The following is a 22,312-nucleotide window of genomic DNA, read 5'->3' as shown; positions in this document are numbered from 1 at the left end:
TAACCAGGTGAGCTGACTTTTTCTTGTATTATATATTTCTTAGTGCCCTCCAATTAAGGGAGCAAAATGTCAATGGCGTCATTAACGCCTGTGTAATACTACACAATTTCACCAGCATCCACGATTTGGCTGGTGACCGACGGAGGATTGTTCAACAGTCCTGGCACAGTATCACAAGTTTTGCCCAGATGCTATGACCCTTCTGGCTTCAGAGTCTGTGAATTGCTTGCAGATTATTTCCTGATGTCTGAAGGTTCAAAATAATAATGTGGCGTGATGTTTGCACTATATGTTTATTTTGTTGTAATTTTACCACACACCAAAATAAATAGTTTTTTTTATGAAAAAAAAAATAAAATGACAAATTCAAATGTCAAAGAAAACCTAAGCATATGTTTATTCACAAATTAAAAAGCAGCCTTAACCCGGGCAAAACACCAGACAAGCTACAAACACAACTAAGAAATATTATTTAGGCCTAATGGGAAAAACAAAATATTCATAAATAATAAAATTAGGTAGGAAATGTGGAAGTAGGGGACTGGCAGAAGGGTGACAGCTAGCTCCCATGGGCAGTTTGGTCACATGTTGACTATTGGTGGTGGTCCCTGGGACAGCGTTGGCTTCTGTGACCCACATTGTAGCTTTGGGACTGTGGTCCATGATATTATCCTTCCCCTAGGCCGGTGATATGGTGCTGCTCAGAGCGACCAGCATGGTATCTATGCAATAAGTAACACGGTGAGGATAGTGGTGGATGTGATGGTGACTGGCTGGTAGGAAACGGTGCTGGCTGTTGCCTCTGGCCATCTCTCAGCTGCCTTCATTCCAGAAGTTCATAAACCTCCTGGGGGTCATTTGGCAGGAGTGCAGCATTGAGGAAGAGCAGCATGGCTGATTTGGTGCAGATCCGGATATCCACAGGAACGTCTCGCAGATGCTTGGCCATACTGCGGCAAAAGGCCTCCTCCCCATCATAATCAACTGTGCGAGATAGATAGTCAATGACTCGACTTTCTACCTTGCACAGTGTGGTGTTGGGAAAGGCCTCTCTCCTTCACCGAGCTCGGTGGGGAATGGGTGGGTGTTGGTGTGAGATATCAAGCGGCATGGTGGGGCTCCTACTCCGCGCCTGCTCCTCTTCAGTGCCTCTTTCTGGTGCAGCCGATGGTCTTGGCTCCTCTGGTGGATCCACCACCTCAGATTATGATAGTGTTTCCTTGTCCTGAAAGTTGCTTTCAGTTCTGTAATGACAATTTTACATGATAATTTAAACAATATTATGGTACCAAACCACTTTTTTTTATGAAAAATGCACAGAGGTTTGAACTTACGGTCTCAGTCCAATGATGAGTGCCAGGAAATTCAGCCTCCTCATGTACAGATGGGTAGGTCTTTTTTCTTTTTTGGGGCCCCATCTCCACTTTTGCCTCACTGCTGCCGTTCTGTTCTGAACTGATCCCTGCAGCTGCACCATCTACTTGTCACTTAATTCTCTACTGTGGGTTGAAGACAAAAAATATCAGATAAAAAGTGAAACAATCACACCAATAAACAGATGTTTTCTGGTTTTCCTGTTCTGCAAGTATGTTAAAAAAAAAGATTTCACCTTGCCAGTTCAAGGAGGCCCAACCTGAGAAAATATGTAATGTACCTTTTGGCAAAAATTGTATATCAGCCATAAATAAAGGTAGTTAACAATACGCAGATGGTCATTTAGTAATATTACACATAACGTAGCTCGAAGTTATTTAGAGAAAAATACACCAAAAACAGCCTCAAAAGTAATGGCCTAGACGTCATTCCCTTAACAAGGGGGCTTAAGGGAGGGCTGCATGACTCAGGATGTCTGCTAGGCCTGAATAGTGGGCAGTTAGGGGTTAATGTTCAGAAGTTGAGGTTTGAAGGGGAGTTTTAGGGGAGAGGTATAAGGGCAGATAGGTCCGAAGGTCTTACCTGATAAGCTGATGGGAGGTTCCCATAGGGGGTCATATAAAAGGGGGGTGGTGCTGTGGGATGTCCATTCTCCGTGGTGACCCGTTATCTGGAAAGTCCCACCCTACTATTATTTTATCCTTATTTTATGTTATCATATGCGTTTTTTGGTTTTTAAATTGTCACTGTGGTTGGCGTAAAAGGAGGGGGGTTTTGAAGGTGGTTGGTTGCTCTGAAGGACAGGGGGAGTCCAGTGCAGGGATGGGTGACTCCCTATATGTTTGCAAGGTTCTTACAAAATTGGAAGCTCTCTTCCAATGTACACAGAGAGCAGCCAATCAGTGGTGTGAGCAGGATTACACAGAACTCAGCATTCAGAGAACTGCTATATCTGCAGTAGAGAGAACAGTGATTGTATCAACATAACAGCATGCAGCCCAGTGAGTGACACATCTCTGCCTCTAAATCATGCTGCTGTCATATTACATGGCAAAAACCTGCTGACATATTGATTTTAATATCTACATGTGAACAGAATTTTACCATATACTCTTTTTTTGTAACCAGCACTGCATCTTGTCTGCTTGCTTTAAAAATGTGCTGTATCGTCTTCTTATTCTTTATTCTTGTTTTCTCTATTTCTGATATTCCGTGCCAAAACCTTTATACTAAATCGACAGGTTGGAAACAGCTAAAAGTATTTGTACCATTGGAACAAACTACAGAATATATTAAGAAATACAAGCTTTTGGCATCAGTTATAATTCATTCGCTTTATATGATATATGAATAATAATGTAACTAATGACCCCATAAGTACAGTTGATAAATGATGTGTTTTGATCGGATTGTGTTCTTTGATCTTGTCACACCTCCATTGGTCATTTTCTGCTACCAAATGGTACTGTAATAAAGGAGTGTCTGAGCATTTTTGTTTCTCCGAATTGTCACTCTCTGACACCAGAAATCAACAGTGAAATCTACAGACAATAGGCGGTCGAATTTTCCATGAATATAATTTACAAATTGTGTGACATAGAACAATATATATTCCGACTCCATAACTAGGCTGTGAGTGTGGGACTCTGGAGACAGTTTCTATGGATGTCTGTATAGGAACTAGTACTCACACTTAGTGATTTCGTCCGATAGCTTAACTCGACTGCAGAGGCACATATGAAGATTCCAGAAGAAGTTTTATACTCGGGCTGAATTCTTGTATTGCACACAATGGCAGTAGCTGCAGCAGCTAAAAAGACAATTCTGATCGAGAGCTATACGGATATGAACCTCAGACGAAGATGACTGACGAACACTGACACAGGAGGAAGACGGGAGGGCAGGTGTTACTTACATCAGAGCTGGACTACAGGGAGAGAGGCAGGACAAACTTAGAAAAGGCAAACTGATACCAGAGCAGTGTATCAGCCGCAATACAATGGTAATACAATACACTGCATGATTCTCAAGTCGTGGGACAAGGCAATAAATGTCCTCAGCGCAGGGACGTAGTTATAGGAAATGCAGAGGTAGCAAATATTATTATTATTTATTTATATAGCACCATTAATTCCATGGTGCTGTACATGAGAAAGGGGTTACATACAGGGTTATAGATATCGTTTACAGTAAACAAGTTTACAGTGACAGACTGGTACAGAGGGGAGAGGACCCTGTCCTTGCGGACTTACATTCCAGTCCTCTACCACCAAAAATAGTAAGGTGCTCTGTCGCTGATTTTATTTGCAATGTTGCACATGATCTGCACCTTTAATGTGAAGTGTTTGGCAGAACAGTGGAGCGTACTTCTTGAGTGGGTGGTTATAGGGGGTTATGAGGGGTTTTCAGGGTAGCAGTTAGCCACCATTACTTTAGGTGACTGTACCATGTTTACTGTTCCTTTAAATAGATGGCCATAAAGTTGCGAGTTTGAGCTTCTATAAGCTTTTCTAGTACTTCATATCGTTCCACATTTCCACGTTATTTACATACATTTACATCAAGCATGGACGTTAGTGTTTTACTAGAATGGGCAATACTGAGCCAACGACAGCGGTCATACTTAATGCACAAATTGCCTTTATTCTGCAGGCCTTGAATCTCATTATTACATATAATACTCGGAGTTATAAAACAATTTACTTATCCATACTGAATACAGACTTAAGGCGTACAGAATCGTTTACATGCAACTACTGCACCAAACCTGCACTCGGGCTTAATGCGATATATATGTGTCTTCTTAATGGTTTATTATATGATTTGATATATAGAAGAAATGCAGTATCACATCCGTTTTACCACTGTGTACTTCTATATTGCCACGTCAGAACAATTAACTTCTCTTAAGACTACTTTTATGTATTGGGACCTTTTCCCGACATATACTGTACTTTATCATTCCCGTAAAAGACAGAGGACAATAATATGCTCTTTTGGCATCGCCTAGCTGGTATGCGTCAGTGGAGCGCCCCCACACCGCCGCAGGGCCTAGGGGTACCCAGAGCCGGGCCTCTAGGTCTCAGTCCTGGGGTTGTCACGGTGGCTAGACCCGGTCCGTGGCCCTGTCTGTCAGTGGGGGACGTCCGGTGCAATAAGTGATGTTGTAGCGGTGCAGTTGTGGGGTGCAGGTCGCGGTAAATAACGAGGACACCAGGTTGCAGTCTCTTTACCTCTTTACTGAAGCTCTCTGGGTCCTCAGTCCGGAATACGGCTCACCAGGCTGCGCAAGTCCGGCCGGTCCAATGGCACTTCCAGAGCTCTCCTTGCAGGTGGAAATCGGTGCCTTCCTTCTAGCGCTATGTGTTGCAGTCCTTCCCTGCTGTGCTTACGGAAAGTACCCCACAACTGTTGTGTCTGTTTCTCGTGTTCCCTCACAACAACTTAATTCGCAATGATCTTCCTCGTCCCTCCAGATACTATGGTAGGAACGCACCCGTATGACGGGGAGGCTCGGAGATCTTCCGGGACTCTATCTGCGCCCCTCTCCTGTTGGTACCCCCCTTTGCCTTCCTGGGTGATGCGTGAGACAGTCCGCCTCAAGCTAACTGCCCTGCCGTAGGTCTGAGGTATGGCTTGAAACTCTTTACCTCCTCGGCGTTCCGGCCACCGGTAGTGCGCCTCAGTAAGGTGCTGCCTCTTTCAGCACAACCCTCACTGGTATCTCCTTTCGCTTGATTTCGTTTCTCACTCAGCACAATCTATCTCACTTCTTAGTCCTTCCTTGGGCACCGCCGCTATGCTGAGCAGGCACGGTCCCTTTACGTTCTTTCCATGCCAAGCCTCTGCCAGGATCCCACCCCTGGCAGAGACCCTACAGTCTCTCCCTTCACAACACCCTCTGCCACCAGGTGTTGCTCCGTTCAATCCCGTCAGCGTTCTCTCTAACTTCCTGCCTGACCCCCAGTTTACCCACTATGGTGGGGAGTGGCCTAATGAATAGCACCCTTAGCTCCCCCCGGAGGCCCAGCTGTGAAATGTATTGGTGACTGTGATACCTGCTCAGAGAACTCCTTCCGTGCCATCGAACGCAGCATGGCCCCCCTTAGTGGCTGAACCATGTTACTGCAACGACCAGGACTCTGGGGCGCTGCACTCCCCCCTGGTTAAACACAGTACTCCGGGACTGGGAAGAAAAACAACAATACAGGTTAGCAAAAAGACATACAATTTTGTTGAGTGCAAATAACAATAAGTATACTTAAGTAGGCTTCCCTTTATGGGAGGTGAGGACACTTGTAACGTTACAAACATAATTAACCTTATAATTTACAGAGTATAAATAACTTCTGTTACCCAACCGGGTATTCTATTTAGTGCAATTTTTGAAATAATAACTTAACATTGCCTTTAAGAAACTCACACTCTTAGGGCCCCTTCACACTGTGCAATCAAAGTCTGAACGAGCGTTCGATTTGTGACGTTTATCCGTCCTCGTTCCGAGGTTGCAAAGTGTGACATGGCGTTACGATCTGCGACGCAGCCCAGCATCGTACGATGTGAAAGAAAGAGCAGAACTTTCTTTCGTCGTAAATGTCTCGCTGTGGCGGTCGAAATCGTAGTATGTGACGGCGGTCATACGAGCTCGTAATGCGACTACGTGGGTTGGGCTTCCGCATACCTGTCTCCTGATTGGGCGTGACGTTTTAGCACGCCCATGCTGGTAATACGTCACGCTCGGAGTCGTAGGACTATGGCGGTGTGAAGGGTAGCGTACGATTGCGACGCGTGACGTTCACATCGCAACTACGTCAGAAAAAGCGTTAACATCGTAGAGTGTGACCGCTGGCTACGAGCTCGTACTGCGATGTCGAATATGACGCAAATGCGTCGTAATCGTAGCAGAATCGACCAGTGTGAAGGGGCCCTTAGTCTATCAAAGGCCTTCCTATAATCACATTATAAGGCATTTCAACTTTACATTCTCCTTCTTGTGAACCTGCAGGACCGCCTGTCCCTACGGCACCAGACCTACTGCCTCTCCTTTCTTCTACAGGACCGCCCTGTTCAGCCAGGGCCTACTGCCTTTCGCTACTATACACAGTATAGACATAACATTCCTTTCGGTTGAAGAACTCTGAGCCAGCTCTACTCGGCCCCTTTAAGGACTCACTCTCTATCCCCTACGGGTTCACTCTCTGTCCTTAGCAATAAAGTAACTTTTCAATGGGGACGCAGGGTTTACCTTCTATCCTCACCCTCATTATTACTTCTCTTACTTTCAACTATGCAGACCTCTACTTCTACCCCTACGGGCTCTCTGCATCTTTCCTGTCTTCAAAACATTATTCAAATTTCACATTTTAACAAATTCAACACATATAACTCGGCATGTAAAACAGTTACATTTTCTTTTTAAGGCATCATTACCACATTACTGTTCTGTAACAGTATCGCTTTCAAGTACAATTCTTCACATCCCCTTTAAGAGGGGACCAGGTCTCTCTGAGGTAGCTCGTCTTCTCAGCCTACCAGTCTCATGCAAAGTTCCGGTCCGGTATCTTCACAAAGTGTCTTTAACTAGGACCAGTAGGAACGGTTTCTTCGCAAAGTGTCTTTTGACTAAAACCAGTAGGGAGCACCCTTAAGAAAGTGCAAACTATTTACAAGGGAAAGTTTGAATCATGCGCAGTTCATGATTTCTGCAGTTCTCTTTTTTAAAACTGTATAAACTTCAGGAAAACAACAGTGACCCCGGATCAACAAAGGGGTCACCTTTAACCCTAGACAGGTTTAGCAGCAAACAGGAACAGTTAAAGGAATGAACAGTTAACTATTTACATTTTCATGGTATCGAGGTTTATTCTCCTTCCGGTGGCTTTGGTTCCTGGACCCCGGTCACTACAGCGCCAGTGTCCTCGGTTCGAACATGCAGATGGACTCGACTGGCCAACTCCGGGGCTGCCACTAGGCGTACCGTCGCGGTAGTGACAAGTTCAGGCGCTCCCGGGACCAGATCTGGGGCTGCAGGTGCCGCAGGCCCAGACATACACCGCCGAACATTTCGTGCATACCACCCGAGTGGGTTCAAGTGGCGGCTGTAGGTCACTGGATCCCCCTTTTGTAACGGTTCTCCACTTCGGCCACAACAGGGAGCCCTCACGTTACAGTGCGCAACGAAAACATCAGTATCCAGTCCCGGCTCGTGTATGAGGCCCCACCCCCTTTTTACATGGTAGGCCAACACAGTGCCCCGCCTTACCGCGTCTCTGTCATCCCATGCCGGGGGGGGTTGTTGTACTTTCGTTGGGCCCATCGACTCAGCTCCTTTCCGTCCTTTCCACTGCAGAATCAAACACTGTCTATATTGTTCCCATGTAAGCACCGCAAGAGTGGACCCGTTCTCCCGGGATCCATCTGCTCTAAACCAGGGGGTGTCCCACCGAAGAACTACTCCATCTAAGCTCACATCCACAGGCTCCCCCACTCCAGTCGACAGCGGTGGCACCATCCTCCCCAGGTCATCGGGGGATAGCACCATTAGCCCTGCCGAGATAAGTCGCTCCCTACTGCGATAGAGGTGGGTCATGGAAGTGGGCTCGCGGAGGGGAGCAGGGACGTCGGCCATACCTGCGCCTAATATGGTTCCATCGGTGTCGCTCCGGTCCGTTAACGAGGACGCTGGAATTTGCTGCAGCCCGAACCGGGGCTCCTCCAATGGGATGCTCGGATTCGGCCCCGCTGGCCGTGGTTCCCCCTCCTCTAACTCCGAGGTCGGGATTGGTGGACGTAGCTCTGCTGTCGGGTCCGCGGCCTTCCGGTCCAACTCCGGTGAAGAAAGGCAGGCCTGAACCGCTTCTTCCTCGCTCAGGCACTCGCCGTTCATCATCGTCGCCTGATAGTCGCTGGCAGTGCATGCACCTAACTCCGCCATTTCTCCGAGGTCGGGCTTCTCCGTCGCCAGCTTCCCGCCGTTGCATCTCAGGGGGTTGTCTTCTGTTTTGGGGCAGGTCATCTCTTTGCAGCCAGAAGTGCAGGGGGCGGTAGCCATTTCTCGCGCCAAACTGGGAGTCTCCGCCCATAACACACCCTCCTTCTCCTGGGGTGTAGCAATGGCGGCGCCTTTTGGCGGGAACTTCTGGCGGCCAATGGCGCAGCACAATCTTGCAATAAAGTACAGTAAATCACAGTCTCTAGGCACACATGACCTGATTCTTCAGGCTTAAGTAGATCCTGTTCGTGACGCCAAGTTGGAGCGCCCCCACACCGCCGCAGGGCCTAGGGGTACCCGGAGCCGGGCCTCTAGGTCTCAGTCCTGGGGTTGTCACGGTGGCTAGACCCGGTCCGTGGCCCTGTCTGTCAGTGGGGGACGTCCGGTGCAATAAGTGATGTTGTAGCGGTGCAGTTGTGGGGTGCAGGTCGCGGTAAATAACGAGGACACCAGGTTGCAGTCTCTTTACCTCTTTACTGAAGCTCTCTGGGTCCTCAGTCCGGAATACGGCTCACCAGGCTGCGCAAGTCCGGCCGGTCCAATGGCACTTCCAGAGCTCTCCTTGCAGGTGGAAATCGGTGCCTTCCTTCTAGCGCTATGTGTTGCAGTCCTTCCCTGCTGTGCTTACGGAAAGTACCCCACAACTGTTGTGTCTGTTTCTCGTGTTCCCTCACAACAACTTAATTCGCAATGATCTTCCTCGTCCCTCCAGATACTATGGTAGGAACGCACCCGTATGACGGGGAGGCTCGGAGATCTTCCGGGACTCTATCTGCGCCCCTCTCCTGTTGGTACCCCCCTTTGCCTTCCTGGGTGATGCGTGAGACAGTCCGCCTCAAGCTAACTGCCCTGCCGTAGGTCTGAGGTATGGCTTGAAACTCTTTACCTCCTCGGCGTTCCGGCCACCGGTAGTGCGCCTCAGTAAGGTGCTGCCTCTTTCAGCACAACCCTCACTGGTATCTCCTTTCGCTTGATTTCGTTTCTCACTCAGCACAATCTATCTCGCTTCTTAGTCCTTCCTTGGGCACCGCCGCTATGCTGAGCAGGCACGGTCCCTTTACGTTCTTTCCATGCCAAGCCTCTGCCAGGATCCCACCCCTGGCAGAGACCCTACAGTCTCTCCCTTCACAACACCCTCTGCCACCAGGTGTTGCTCCGTTCAATCCCGTCAGCGTTCTCTCTAACTTCCTGCCTGACCCCCAGTTTACCCACTATGGTGGGGAGTGGCCTAATGAATAGCACCCTTAGCTCCCCCCGGAGGCCCAGCTGTGAAATGTATTGGTGACTGTGATACCTGCTCAGAGAACTCCTTCCGTGCCATCGAACGCAGCATGGCCCCCCTTAGTGGCTGAACCATGCTACTGCAACGACCAGGACTCTGGGGCGCTGCATCAGCATAAGGGTACATTCACACTGACGGATAAATAATTGGTCCCATTCTCATCCAGGAGAGTTTGACGATTTTCTCTCGTTTGTCACTATCCGTATGCAATAAGTTTTGTTACTCAGCAGCTATTAACCTTTCATAGGACCATGCTACAGAAATGTAATCCAAGAAGTATCATTTCTCCTTGTGGAGAGTGACATGCTAAGCATGCCGAGATGAGGAGACTTAAAGCCGCAATGCTCCTCTGGGAAATATGCTAATTATGCAAATTGTCTCTTCAGAGAGGAAGAGAACTAGAACTCTAGTGCCACCTATTGGAAAGTAGCAATCCTACAAGTCAATGTTGACCCTTTAACGAGCCTTGTCACATGACTTAGGATAATATCCAAACCAGAATCTCAATTTGTAAAATTGTAGGATTGCTACCTTCCAATAGGTGGCATTAGAATTCTAGTTCTCTTCCTCTCTGAAGAGACAATTTGCATAACAGAAATGTAATGTATCTGTAAATCTGCTAGTCTGTGGAGATTATCAGAAGGTTCTGGCTGCGCTCCTAGAACGGATGAGATCCGAAGAGTATAGGCAAGGGTTTTTTTTATTCATACCAACGCGTTTCAGAACCATTATTGACGGGGGCGTGGCCTGCATGCAGACTAGAGAAGCAGCATAACTCACAGGCTCCTGCTTCTCCGGACTAAAATCGGCTAATATCAGCACTTTTTATTATCTCTTCTCCTCTCTGTGCACTGTAACGGCTCCTGGAAGATCTTGGGCACATGATGACCCGAGGGAGATCACAGAAACGCAGTTCCCCACCGAGGCTCCCAGATTTCTTCCCCAGAAGACAGTCTGCACATGCGGCAGGTAAAATGGCAGCGGCTTCCCCCTCGGCTTCCTCCCACTCATCTGGTGGCTCTGGAGGGAGGGAGACATCTGAGACTCTTAGCAACTTGTCTCCTATTACTAAAGGAGACATGAAGGAATTTTTAGCCTCCATCCGTGCTTCTCTAAAGGAAGACATGCAGTCTATGTTGCAAGAGATTAGGGGGGAAGTCTCATCCTTGGGGGAGAGGACTGCACATGTTGAGAGCAAGATGGCCGAATATGCCACAGCTATAAATGCTCTAGTGGATGAAAACAAAGCTTTGAGGGAGGATATGGATATGGTACAAGATAAGATGCATGACTTGGAAGATAGATCACGGAGAAATAATGTACGTGTCAGGGGTATACCAGAGGACATTCCAGACTAAGATCTAGCTGACTTTTTAATTAAGTTCATGCAATCTGTGCTCCCTTCCTTGCTCCCCAGGGATTTCCTAATTGATAGGATACATAGTCTCCCTAAGCCACGGCATGTGAACCCAGCCTTGCCCAGAGACACTTTGGCGCGCGTACATTTCTATTCTACCAAAGACGCCTTCATGCAGAAGATGAGGAAAACCCCTGAGCTCCCTGCTGAATACCATGGCTTACAAGTGTTCTCTGACTTATCAGCGCCCACACTGGCAAGGAGGCGAGAATTTGCTCATGTCTGTAAAGCACTACGTGATGTTCATATCCGATATAAATGGGGATTCAACCCTGTCAAGCTGATAATTTCCTATGAAGGTCGTGGTGTAGTCTGCCAATCTCCCAAGCAGGCTGAGATCATGCTAACTGAATGGAAGATTTCCTTCACTCCCCGTCAGAATCCGACAGGAAAGAAAATTGCTCAGGACTGGTTTCAAACTTGAAGAGGAGAATGAGTTGCTGTCCGGATGCAGGACTATGCTGTGAGGGTGCTACGGATCTTATATTCTGTTTCTCTATTTTTGTTGTTTTTTTTTTCTCTCCACCTTTTTTTCTCTGCTCCAGCACCCCGTCCAAGATAACTCCTGGTTATTTTTACCTGTTTGGGAGTGACTCTTGGAATTGCCCTGAGCTGGCATCCACCTACGGTCTAGGACTGACCTTTTAGGGTACGTTCACACAGGACTTTTTTGCTGCTTTTTTTTGCTGCTTTTTTTTATGCTAATTTTCAGCTGCTTTTTACAGTACCAGTAAAGCCTATGAGATTTCAGAAATCTCATGCACACACGTTGGTTTTTTGTTTGATCAGTTTTTTCTGCTTTGCTGCTTTTTTTGGACATAGGGCATGTCACTTCTTTCAGCGTTTTTGCAGCGTTTTTGCAGCGTTTTTTCACCCATTGACTTGAATGGGTGATGAAAAAAACGCTGCAAAAACGCTGAAAAAACGCATGTAGCATTATTTGCTGCTTTTTTTGTGCAGAAAATCATGGCCAGCAGGAAGGGATCTCACAGCCAAGAGCTTAGGGGTGTGGTTAGTGAGGTGTGAAGAGCCATTGTGAGCCATTGTGAGGTGTGAAGAGCCATTGTGAGGTGTCCTGATTGTGATCTATTGTGAGGGAGTTCCTGGTAGTGAGGTGTGAAGAGCCATTGTGAGCCATTGTCAGGTGTGAAGAGCCATTGTGAGGTGTCCTGATTGTGATCTATTGTGAGGGAGTTCCTGGTAGTGAGGTGTGAAGAGCCATTGTGAGCCATTGTGAGGTGTGAAGAGCCATTGTGAGGTGTCCTGATTGTGATCTATTGTGAGGGAGTTCCTGGTAGTAAGGTGTAAAGAGCCATTATGAGGTGTCCTAGCAGCTGAAAATTGGCATAAAAAAAAGCAGCAAAAATCTGCAGCAAAAATCTGCAGCAAAAAAGTCCTGTGTGAACATACCCAAAAAACGCACCAAAAACGCACCAAAAAAACGCACCTAAATTAGCATAAAAAAAAGCAGCAAAAAAAAGCAGCAAAAAAGTCCTGTGTGAACGTACCCTTAGGTGTTTATCGCCTGACCAGCCTGGCCTTTGGCCTAGTGGCTACATGACTTTGTGTTTAGAAGTTCTTCTAGTTTTCTTTGTGTTTTGTTTCCTTTGTCTTTCTTTTTTTAGGTACACCTCCGAGATGGGTCTTTTTAATGTGGTTCCTGTGATCTTTTATGTGGCTATCACAGGTGCACTGATGCAGGTGATGTGGGTTCATGAAGATGTATGTGTGATAGCAAGGTTTAGAATGTTCAATTATGAGTGTTACCATTTTGTCTCTGAATGTTAGGGGGTTGAACTCCCCCTGTAAGAGGTCCATCCTATGGAAAGAAGTGAAAAAATCAGGTGCGGAGATCATCTGCCTGCAGGAGACACATCTGATAGAAGCTGATAATTTTAGGCTTTGTCACCCACAATTCTCTAATATCTACTTCGCTAATAATAACACTAAAAAAGCTGGGGTGTGCATCATCTTTAAAAATACTTTAGCCTTTAAATATATTCGGAGGGTGGCGGATCCTGCGGGCAGATTTCTGATCCTCATATGCACATTGAATGGCGAGTTGCACACCATCACAGTCCTATATGCCCCAAATAATTCGCAACAGTCATTTATCCGCAAGGTATTACAAAGAGTGGATGGTTTGGCACAGGGTGAAAAGTTATATTGCGGAGACTTTAATCTCCCCATGGATAGAGATTTAGACTGCTCACGAGGTGGCGTTCGGCCTAGGGGAGAGTTGAAAGGCTTAACCAAAGAATATCATCTACATGATTTCTGGAGGTACTCCCATGCGAGTGAAAAAGATTATACCTTCTATTCTTTCCGACACCGTACATACTCTCGGATAGACCATATTTTGGTAGATACTACGGTTCTTTCAAGATGCATCTCCTCCAACATAGGACTAATTACCTGGTCTGACCATGCTCCCATTGTGTTACAGTTAGCATTAAAACATCATGTGAATCCTGCCTTTAGATGGCGCCTGAACCCTTCTCTCTTACTAAATGAGAGGGTGACGTGTGGCATTTCTAATGAGCTGACCCACTATTTCCACATTAACAATAATGGGGAAGTTTCAGATGAAACGCTATGGGCTGCACATAAAGTGGTTATTCGGGGATATCTCATACAACAAGCCTCCATACTGAAGCGCAATAGAGGGTTATGGGATGACCTCTTAACTAGACTTGATCAATTGGAATCACTGAATAAAACCTCACCCTCTCAGGCGGTATCGGATGAGATATACGGGGTTCGCTTTAAATTGCGGGAGAATTTGCTTTCTACCTATGCCCATAATTTACGTAAATTTAAAACTCATTTTTATGCCACTGGAGATAGGGCGGGAGCTATACTGGCCCGTAGGGTACGCAAGCGAGAGGCTAAATCCAGATTAGATGGTTTGCTAGGGCAGAATGGGTGTTTGGTTAGGAATCCGATTGAAATCGCAGAGACATTTGCAAAGTATTACTCCCATTTATATAACTTACATTCTGACCAGCAGACCCGTCAACCCACCCAGGTATCAATCGACTCATATCTACAGTCAGTTAATTTACCATGCGTATCCCAAGAACAATTACTCTTGTTAAATGCCCCATTTACAGAGGATGAGATTAAAAAAACCATTAAAAGTAGTAAGCTGCACACCGCACCTGGTCCGGATGGACTATCAAATGAATATTATCGCACTTTTCAGGATCTTCTGGCCCCATATCTATTGAGGTTGTTTTCTAGTTGGAGGGAATCAGGCAAAGTTGCTGCCTCCAATCTGGAAGCTATTATTACCACTCTCCCTAAGCCAGGTAAGACCCCTGATAGTCCTGGAAATTTTAGGCCCATTGCTTTATTGAATTGTGATTTAAAGATATATACCAAATTGTTAGCTTCCCGCCTTCATTTGATAATCCCCTCTCTTGTCTCTCCTGACCAGGTCGGTTTTGTGGCTGGCCGGGAAACTAAGGATGGTACCCGCCGAATGTTGAATCTCATCAGGGTGGCGGAACTGTCGGGCCTTCCCAGTGCCTTTCTGTCTTTGGATGCTGAGAAGGCTTTTGATAGGGTACATTGGGGATATTTGGGAAGTGTTCTTCGGAAGTTCGGTTTGGAGGGCCCCATCCTATCAGCGATCTCGGCCATATATTCCACTCCATCTGCCAGAGTTCTCGCCTCTGGAGTAGTATCTGCCCCCTTTCTGATCACCAATGGGACGCGGCAGGGATGTCCATTATCCCCCATTATATTTGCATTATGCATGGAGCCATTGGCGGAGAAAATCCGTTTTAACTCGGATATTTCAGGCCTGATGGTGGGCCCGGCTGCTCATAAGATTGGTCTATACGCGGATGACGTTATCATAACTTGTGTGGATCTGGAGCGGTCGTTCTCGGCAGTCATGGCTGAACTAGAGGATTTTGCGTCAGTATCCTATTACAAACTGAACGCATCCAAATCTTTGGTATTCCCTGTCGCGGTCCCTTTGGTCGTCAGAACTGAATTAGAGAATAAGTTTCCCTTTCGTTGGACTGATCAGGGTATCCCTTTCCTTGGTATAAAGCTTACATGTTCTCAACATATTATAGAGGTGAATTATTCTGCTCTATTCAGAGAGATTAAGTCTGAGTTAGATACCTTGCATATGTTTATGACATCCTGGGTGGCCAGAATCAACATTTTCAAAATGAAAATTCTCCCCAAGATATTATATTATTTTAGATGTCTCCCTTTGAGGGTTCCAAGCAAAATTATAACAAACTTTCAACGCTTAACAAATAGATACATATGGGCCCACAAAACTCCTAGAGTGGCTAAATCCCTTATGTACTACCCTTATGAGTTGGGGGGAATGGGATTACCAAATTTGATGGCGTACTATAAGGCCTCGGTGGTGGCAGGGTTGCGGGACTGGTGGCAGCTTGATAAGGATCATAGATGGTTGCAAATTGAAAATTTCTATGCAACTAGAGGCTCCACCCGATTCATGCTGGAGGTTGAAGCTTTGGGTCCGCGGACAGGTAGTCTCCCCCTACCGACCATGTCTACTGCACTGCATTTTTGGAGACAGACGGTCCCGTCTCTTATTAAAATTCCGTTAACTGAAGTGTCACTGAAGGCGCTAGAATTACATATTCCATATATAGATTTACAGCCATGGGTACTAGCTGGTGTAAAATCACTTCATCAGCTGCTTGATGACACAATGATTAAACCGTTTGATCGCCTAGTTGCGAAACACCCTGATATTCGGCATAGATTTTATCAGTTTTTACAATTAAGACATCTTATGCACACTACTCAACTGACGCCCTTTTTTAATACCAACCTAGTTCGTACAGTAAATGGTCTTTTCTTGGTGCCTGGTCCTAGTACTCGCAATGTATCTATTTTGTATAGAGCCCTGAATGATCCTGACCCAGAGGTTAAGTTGCAATTCATGAGCCAGTGGGAGGATGACTTGCAGGTCACCCTAGCGCCTGATGGGTGGCGGGAAGCGGTGTTAGAGGTTCGGAGAGTATCCTCATGTGTAAACCATCTGGAACAATTAAAAAAAGTCCACTTACGCTGGCACTATTACCCAGTTAAAGTTGCCCATTTTGGCCCTCAATGCTCCCCATTGTGCTGGAGAGGCTGCGGTATGTTGGGGACGCTTAGCCATATGTGGTGGTCATGTCCGAAATTACAAAATCTTTGGGTTAGTTTAGAGGACATGATAGCGGAGGTGACTGGGATTCGGGTGGCCCTGCGACCTAGTATGGTTTTATTGCATATTGGTTTGGATGAGATCCCACATGGGCTGAGAGGTGTGTTCTCACATTTGTTTATAGCCGCTAGACTGGCAGTGGCTTCCAAATGGAGAATGACTAGCGCACCGACCATACAATCTGTGATTGATAGGATGAACCTTCATTGCCAATACGAACGGGCACTGGTGTTATCTGCGTCATCAAAAACAAAAAAGTCTCAGATCTGGGAGCCGTGGCTTGATAGCCGGTTTTCCTTTATCCCAGCGTGAAGACGCTTGTCCTACTGTGATCCGGGATCTGATACTCCCGGCCCGTGAAAATCTTGCACTGTGCCTAGCTGTCTAGTTTATATGTCGCTTTGACTTTCAGGAACCTGTATTTCAGTAGGTTAGTTTATGTTTAGACCTTTGATCTAAATAATCTACAGTTGTATACCTATATGTACCTACTCCCTTTCCCCCCCCTCCCTTGCGTTGGTATGTCTGTTTTCTTATTGTATTAATAATCTACTCTGCTCTGTTTGCGGAATTGTTGTGTTTATCTGTCTAACCTGAAAATTTTTTAATAAACATGATTCAGTAAAAAGAACCATTATTGACACTTGGTTTTTTTACCTTGAGAAAGGAGCCGGTCTGGCAACGAACAAAAAAAAAAGCCTTGCTTATACTTTCTGGATCTCATACTTTCCATGTGCCCATTGTGATAATCTCTACTTTACCAAACTGCTAACTTGATGATACTCTGCTCCAGTCATGTGGATACAGTTACGGCACATCAGACTTCTGCAGGTGTTGTTTCCTTACACGACCCTTACAGATGAGCGCTACCATCACTCTCACCCCATCTTGTACCCAAGGTACTACCTTATCTGTGCCCATTTGTCTCATTCAGATCTTCCCATTCTCATAAAACTGCCAAAATCTAAAATGAAAATGAAGAATGTTGGTAAATGGTCTATATTAAAAATCGTCCACCTTTTTGTGTCAACAGCTCTTATGCAAATCTATATTTCCATTGTCACAAATTACAAGCAAATATGATCCTGTAGTCATACCCAGTACCAGCTGTCCTTTCTTTCTTTCTAAAATACATTTTTTTGCATTAGCAAGAAGTAGGGGATAAACAAGACTGGACAAGTTATGGGCTTGGCACTTTCAAAGCATCCGGTGAAAATGTCCCGGAACTGATTTGATGGAATTATTAACAAGGCAGCAAAAAAATCCTGTAGCCTGTAGAAGCGTGAGTGCACACGAAACTCTTTAACTTTTGATATATTCATTAAAAAAGATGTAAATGTAAAGCCTTCACTTTTTTCTTTTCTCATTATGCAATAAAGTAGGGGACAGATACCAAGAAGCTTAATAGCAGAATGTCATTAATGTGTACGTACTGTAACTGCAATGACCTATGTGCAACTTTTCCTGAAGACAACACAGAATGCCCATTAAGGGTTGGACAACATCACTTTACCACTCTGCAGTGATAGATCCAGTAGAAATGGTTGGGACAACACTTCTTTATTTTTCAGGTACATCGACTCTTTATCAGTTTATCATTCTTGGAAAGGTGAACTAACTAGTCATGTCATGTGCCAGATATCCTTCTCAGCACAGTAGCAGAGACTTTAGACCTTGGGTTCCTACTCTATCAAGAAATGGCAAATCTAGCTGCTCTCCAGCAGACGATCTGTTGGTATTTTGCCAGCAAAAAAAAGGTGGCTTCTCGTAATTTAACTCATACTTCCTACATAGCCATGCCATGTTGGTCGATCATGCCCTGTAGAGCGTAATGTGAGCTTATAAGGGCAAGAAATGGGCAGATATGTGCAGTCTCCAGGAAGGGACTCTCATAAGAATCACTCTCTGCAGAATGATGGTGGGATTTTTTATGGAATATGCAACAATCAATGGAAATTAACAATCTTTCTATAAGAATAATGAGATCCTCTTATTTCAATGTAATACAAAGTCTCAAATACTTAAAAAGGACCTGTTAAGTTCTAAAAAAAAAAAAGTTAAATAATTTTTAAATATCCTCGAACTCCCTTGATTCAGTGAGTCTTTTACATTTTGTGCTGCATCGCTCCATTGCAGATATATTCACATTTGTTTCTTCTGGAGCACAGTATGTGAGATCTCAGCTTGTAAACCAACTGGACATTTTCTCAGTCTTCTCTATGGGTGCTTTCACCCCTAACTCCCCGACTCTGCCAATCACAGCTCATCAGTGTCTGAGACTGTTAGACTATTAGATTCGCTTCTGAATTGTCATTGGCAGCATTCCAGAGGGAGGGGTGAAAGCACACGCCCCCAGAGAAGACTCTGAAGAAACACCTTGTTAACTATAAGCAGAAATTTCACATAGTGTGATACTACTATATCTCTAAAAATGGGTTGGCACATTGCAAAATGGAAAAGAGCGGCAGAATCAGGGGAGCCCAGGAATTTTTACAATATATTTAATTCATTTTTTTATCAAGTGACAGGTAGTGATGAGTGAACCCAAACTGTAAAGTTTGGGGTTCGTTCTGCACACCTTGTGTCCAGTACCGAATGTCGAACATGGGCTTTTTACCCGAAGTCCGGGCTTTTTTTCAGCTTCAGTGCTGAAAAAAGTTTGTTCAAAGGCTGCAACTCAGCCAATCAACAGACTTTTAGCCTTTGGGCCCTTCCGAAGCCATCACAGCCATGTCAAGTATCGGCATGGCTGTGATTGGCCAGTGCACCATATGACCTGGACAGTATAAATGGCAGATCACGGGTGCCACCACCATTCTGCTCTGGTTGGTGTAGGGACAGAGTTGAATAAACAGTGACTGTGAAGAGATAAGCGCACAATAGGGTAAAACCCTAATATAGGAGACAGTAAAAACAATAAGTTTGTTCTCCTTGGGTGGTTGTGCGAAGACACAACCACTATAAAGGTTTAGATAGGCAGCTGCCGGGGGAGAATCCGCCATATGGACATGACCAAAACAGGATAAAAACATGTTTAAAAATTGGATGTGCTGCTGGAAAGAAGTCTCTTGCTGCAATATTCATTAGAACGTTCTTTATTGTCCACTACACGTTTCAATGATGTGCTAGAATCTTTATCAAGTGTAAAAAACCCAACAGGTTGCACACACTGGCACAGCTGAGTGGTCGGTGCAAAGTGAGCCTCAAGCCTGGCCTGGTGTTGTGCGATAATGAGAAAAATCTTGTAGCAGCTCCGGGCCTAGCCGGTTTGACGTACATCCCTTGCCTGGTGCTTGTGCTGAATTTGGTGGTGCGCAGCTTCACTACTGCCTTCATGCTCACTGTCTCATATACGATGTATCAACAAGGTGAAACTCCACCTTGCACATGCTGGAGGGTGAGTTCCTGTACCATCAATGGCCAAGTACACAACTGTCTAGCCAGGGGACAGTTTTTGAGTATAAGGAGGAGGAGGATGAACCGTGTTTACAGCAAAGTGGCATTCAAAGCCGCTCATGGGCATCACTGGAGTGTGGCTTGAAGGGATACAGAGGACCCAGACCATACACCTCCCACCGAGGACAGCTTGTCATTGCCTCTGGGCAACCTGGCACGCATGAGCCAATACATGCTGCTGTGCCTGCAGAGTTTCCCAGATTGTTACAACTGCTGATTACTGGGCGGCAACCCTGTTGGATCCCTGCTACAAGGATAACGTACCATCATCACCTACCACAACGTACCATCATAACTTCTCTCACCTTAAATTCTACGTTCTTTTAAGTCCGTTCCCTAAAAAAAAAAAAAAATACCCCTAAAAACACAAAAACAGTGTTGGATACTTCCTCTCCTGCCTCTTCCACCTACACTGTCCATCTCCTTCTTCACCTCCTCCTCCACTTGGACCTCTGCCTCCTGTTTTTTTTTTTTAATCCTATGCTCTTTTAAGTCAGTTCCAACATCCCTCCCCCCCAAAAAAATACAAAACAATGTTGGATACCTCCTCCTCTGCCACTTCCACCTTCACTGCCATGTCCACCTCCACCTTATTCTCCGATTGGCCTCCATCTCCTGGTTCTAGATAGGTGTTTTTTTTTCGTTTTTTTAATTCTATGTTCTTTTAAATCAGTTCCCTAAAAACAACAACCAAGAAAACAAAACAAAAAAAAAATACAGAAAAACAATGCTTGATACCTCCTCCACTGCCTCTTCCAATTACACCGCCACATCCAACTCCACCTCCACTTGGACCTTTGCCTCCTGGTTCTAGATTTTTTTTTTATTCCATGTTATTTTAAGTCAGTTCCCTAAAAAACAACAACACAAAAACAGTGTTGGATACCTCCTCCCCTGCCTTTTCCACCTACACCGCCACGTCTACCTGCTCCTACTCCACCTCCTCCACTTGGACCTCCGTTTCCTGGTTCAAGATTTTGATTTTTCATTTTTTTTTAATTCTATATTATTTTAAGTCATTTCCCCATCCACATTTGTTTGCAGGGTAATTGTCCTACTCTTTCCTCCATTTTGCTTCCTTTGTCAGCCCTCTAGCCTTACTATTACCATTTTACAGTCATTTTAAAGCACAGAATTTCTGGTCCCTATTGACTTCTATTGGGTTCAGGGCCAAGATGGGATGCCGATCCGAACTTTGAAAAACAGATTGGCCGAACCCGACCATCCACGTGTCTGCTCATCCCTAATGCCAAGTCCTGAATAATCAGCAGTTTTAGACCACGTTAACACATTCAGTATTTGGTGAGTATTTTACCTCAGTATTTGTAAGCCAAAACCAGGAGTGGGTGATAAATACAGAAGTGGTGACGTGTTTCTATTATACTTTTCCTCTGATTGTTCCACTCCTGATTTCACATTACAAATAATGAGGTAAAAAACTGACCAAATACTGAATGTATGAACATGGCCTAAATGAGAACACAGTCTAAACTTCCTGTTAGGGTATGTCCATACAGTTTTTTTAACGTGGATTTTTCTAGCTGAAAAATATCCATGTGCACAAATCAAATAAAAAAAAATATATTTTTTTGTGTGTATTTTTTACATTTTGTTTATGCATGGGTTTTTTTTTTCTTCTATTGATTCAATGGTATACTGTGTTTGCTTTGTTTATGTGTTAATCTAAGCAGAAATGCCTCAAGAATTGACATATGGCTACTTGTTCCATACTGAAAAAATGTGAATGTAGAATAAAACAGCACCATGTGCACTATAAGGTTTTTTGAGCAATAGGAAGCTTATTCAAAAAGTATATGAAGAGGTTTTAGATCAGAAACTTCTCCAAAATCCACATTAAAAGCTTGGTATAAACATACCTTTTTGGTACACCAGTCCCACTCTGGAAATGTTCAGGTTTCTCTGGATATATGTGTGGCTGGGCTGGTTTATCTTACCATGTCTCTATTTTTCACGCTTCCACTTTCTTTTTGTCACTTCGTCACCACTGCCACCTCATTTTTGTAGTAATTTCTTTTTCAACTGCTCTGACTTCAGTGACTTGTCCTCCAACTACATACAACATCATTGTGCTACCTACTCAAGGGTGCCAACAACAGATTGCTGTCCTCTTCTGGTCCTCCCTCCTTAACTGTCCCCATAACTTCTCCAACTCTCTGTCCCCATAACTTCTCCAACTCTGAGACACAACCTTTTTTGTGTTACAAAAGCATGCAGAGTAGTTATTAGATCCTAATAGTGCCTAGTCGGTAACATTTACTTATTGATGGGCCTTGCAGTCTCCATGGTACAGATGTTTCAGATATCGCTATCACACAGGTACTCTGTCTAAAAGTTTTCATTGAATCATAAATATAAGATTAGTAAATGACTTAGTAGAGTTGAGTAAAAACATTTGTAGGACCTCAGTTAGCAGCCACAGGGGTGGTCCATGGCCGCCTCACCAAAGCCTTGCGGATCTCCTCCTACTTCCCGCCACCTCCATCACCTTTTCTGCTTGACAGTCCTGCCACCATGTAATGCGCACATCACACTGCAACGATGATATCACTCTGGGCCTGATAATCA

At 45.0% G+C, this 22,312-nt stretch overlaps 1 long non-coding RNA gene across 1 annotated transcript; it reads right to left on the bottom strand.

Annotated features, from left to right (window-relative positions):
• Positions 1-309: 309 nt before the first annotated feature.
• On the bottom strand, positions 310-4,392 carry LOC143785850 (uncharacterized). The gene is made up of 3 exons (XR_013218113.1): positions 3,066-4,392; positions 1,335-1,499; positions 310-1,244 (listed from the first exon to the last, which is right to left on the bottom strand). It is a non-coding gene; the product is annotated as an uncharacterized LOC143785850 (long non-coding RNA).
• Positions 4,393-22,312: the final 17,920 nt, after the last annotated feature.

This window comes from Ranitomeya variabilis, chromosome 7, assembly GCF_051348905.1.
Source record: "Ranitomeya variabilis isolate aRanVar5 chromosome 7, aRanVar5.hap1, whole genome shotgun sequence".
In the NCBI taxonomy this organism is placed as follows: Eukaryota; Metazoa; Chordata; class Amphibia; order Anura; family Dendrobatidae; genus Ranitomeya; species Ranitomeya variabilis.
The sequence above is the reverse complement of the archived record's forward strand: the minus strand, read 5'-3'. Positions and strand labels throughout refer to the sequence as shown.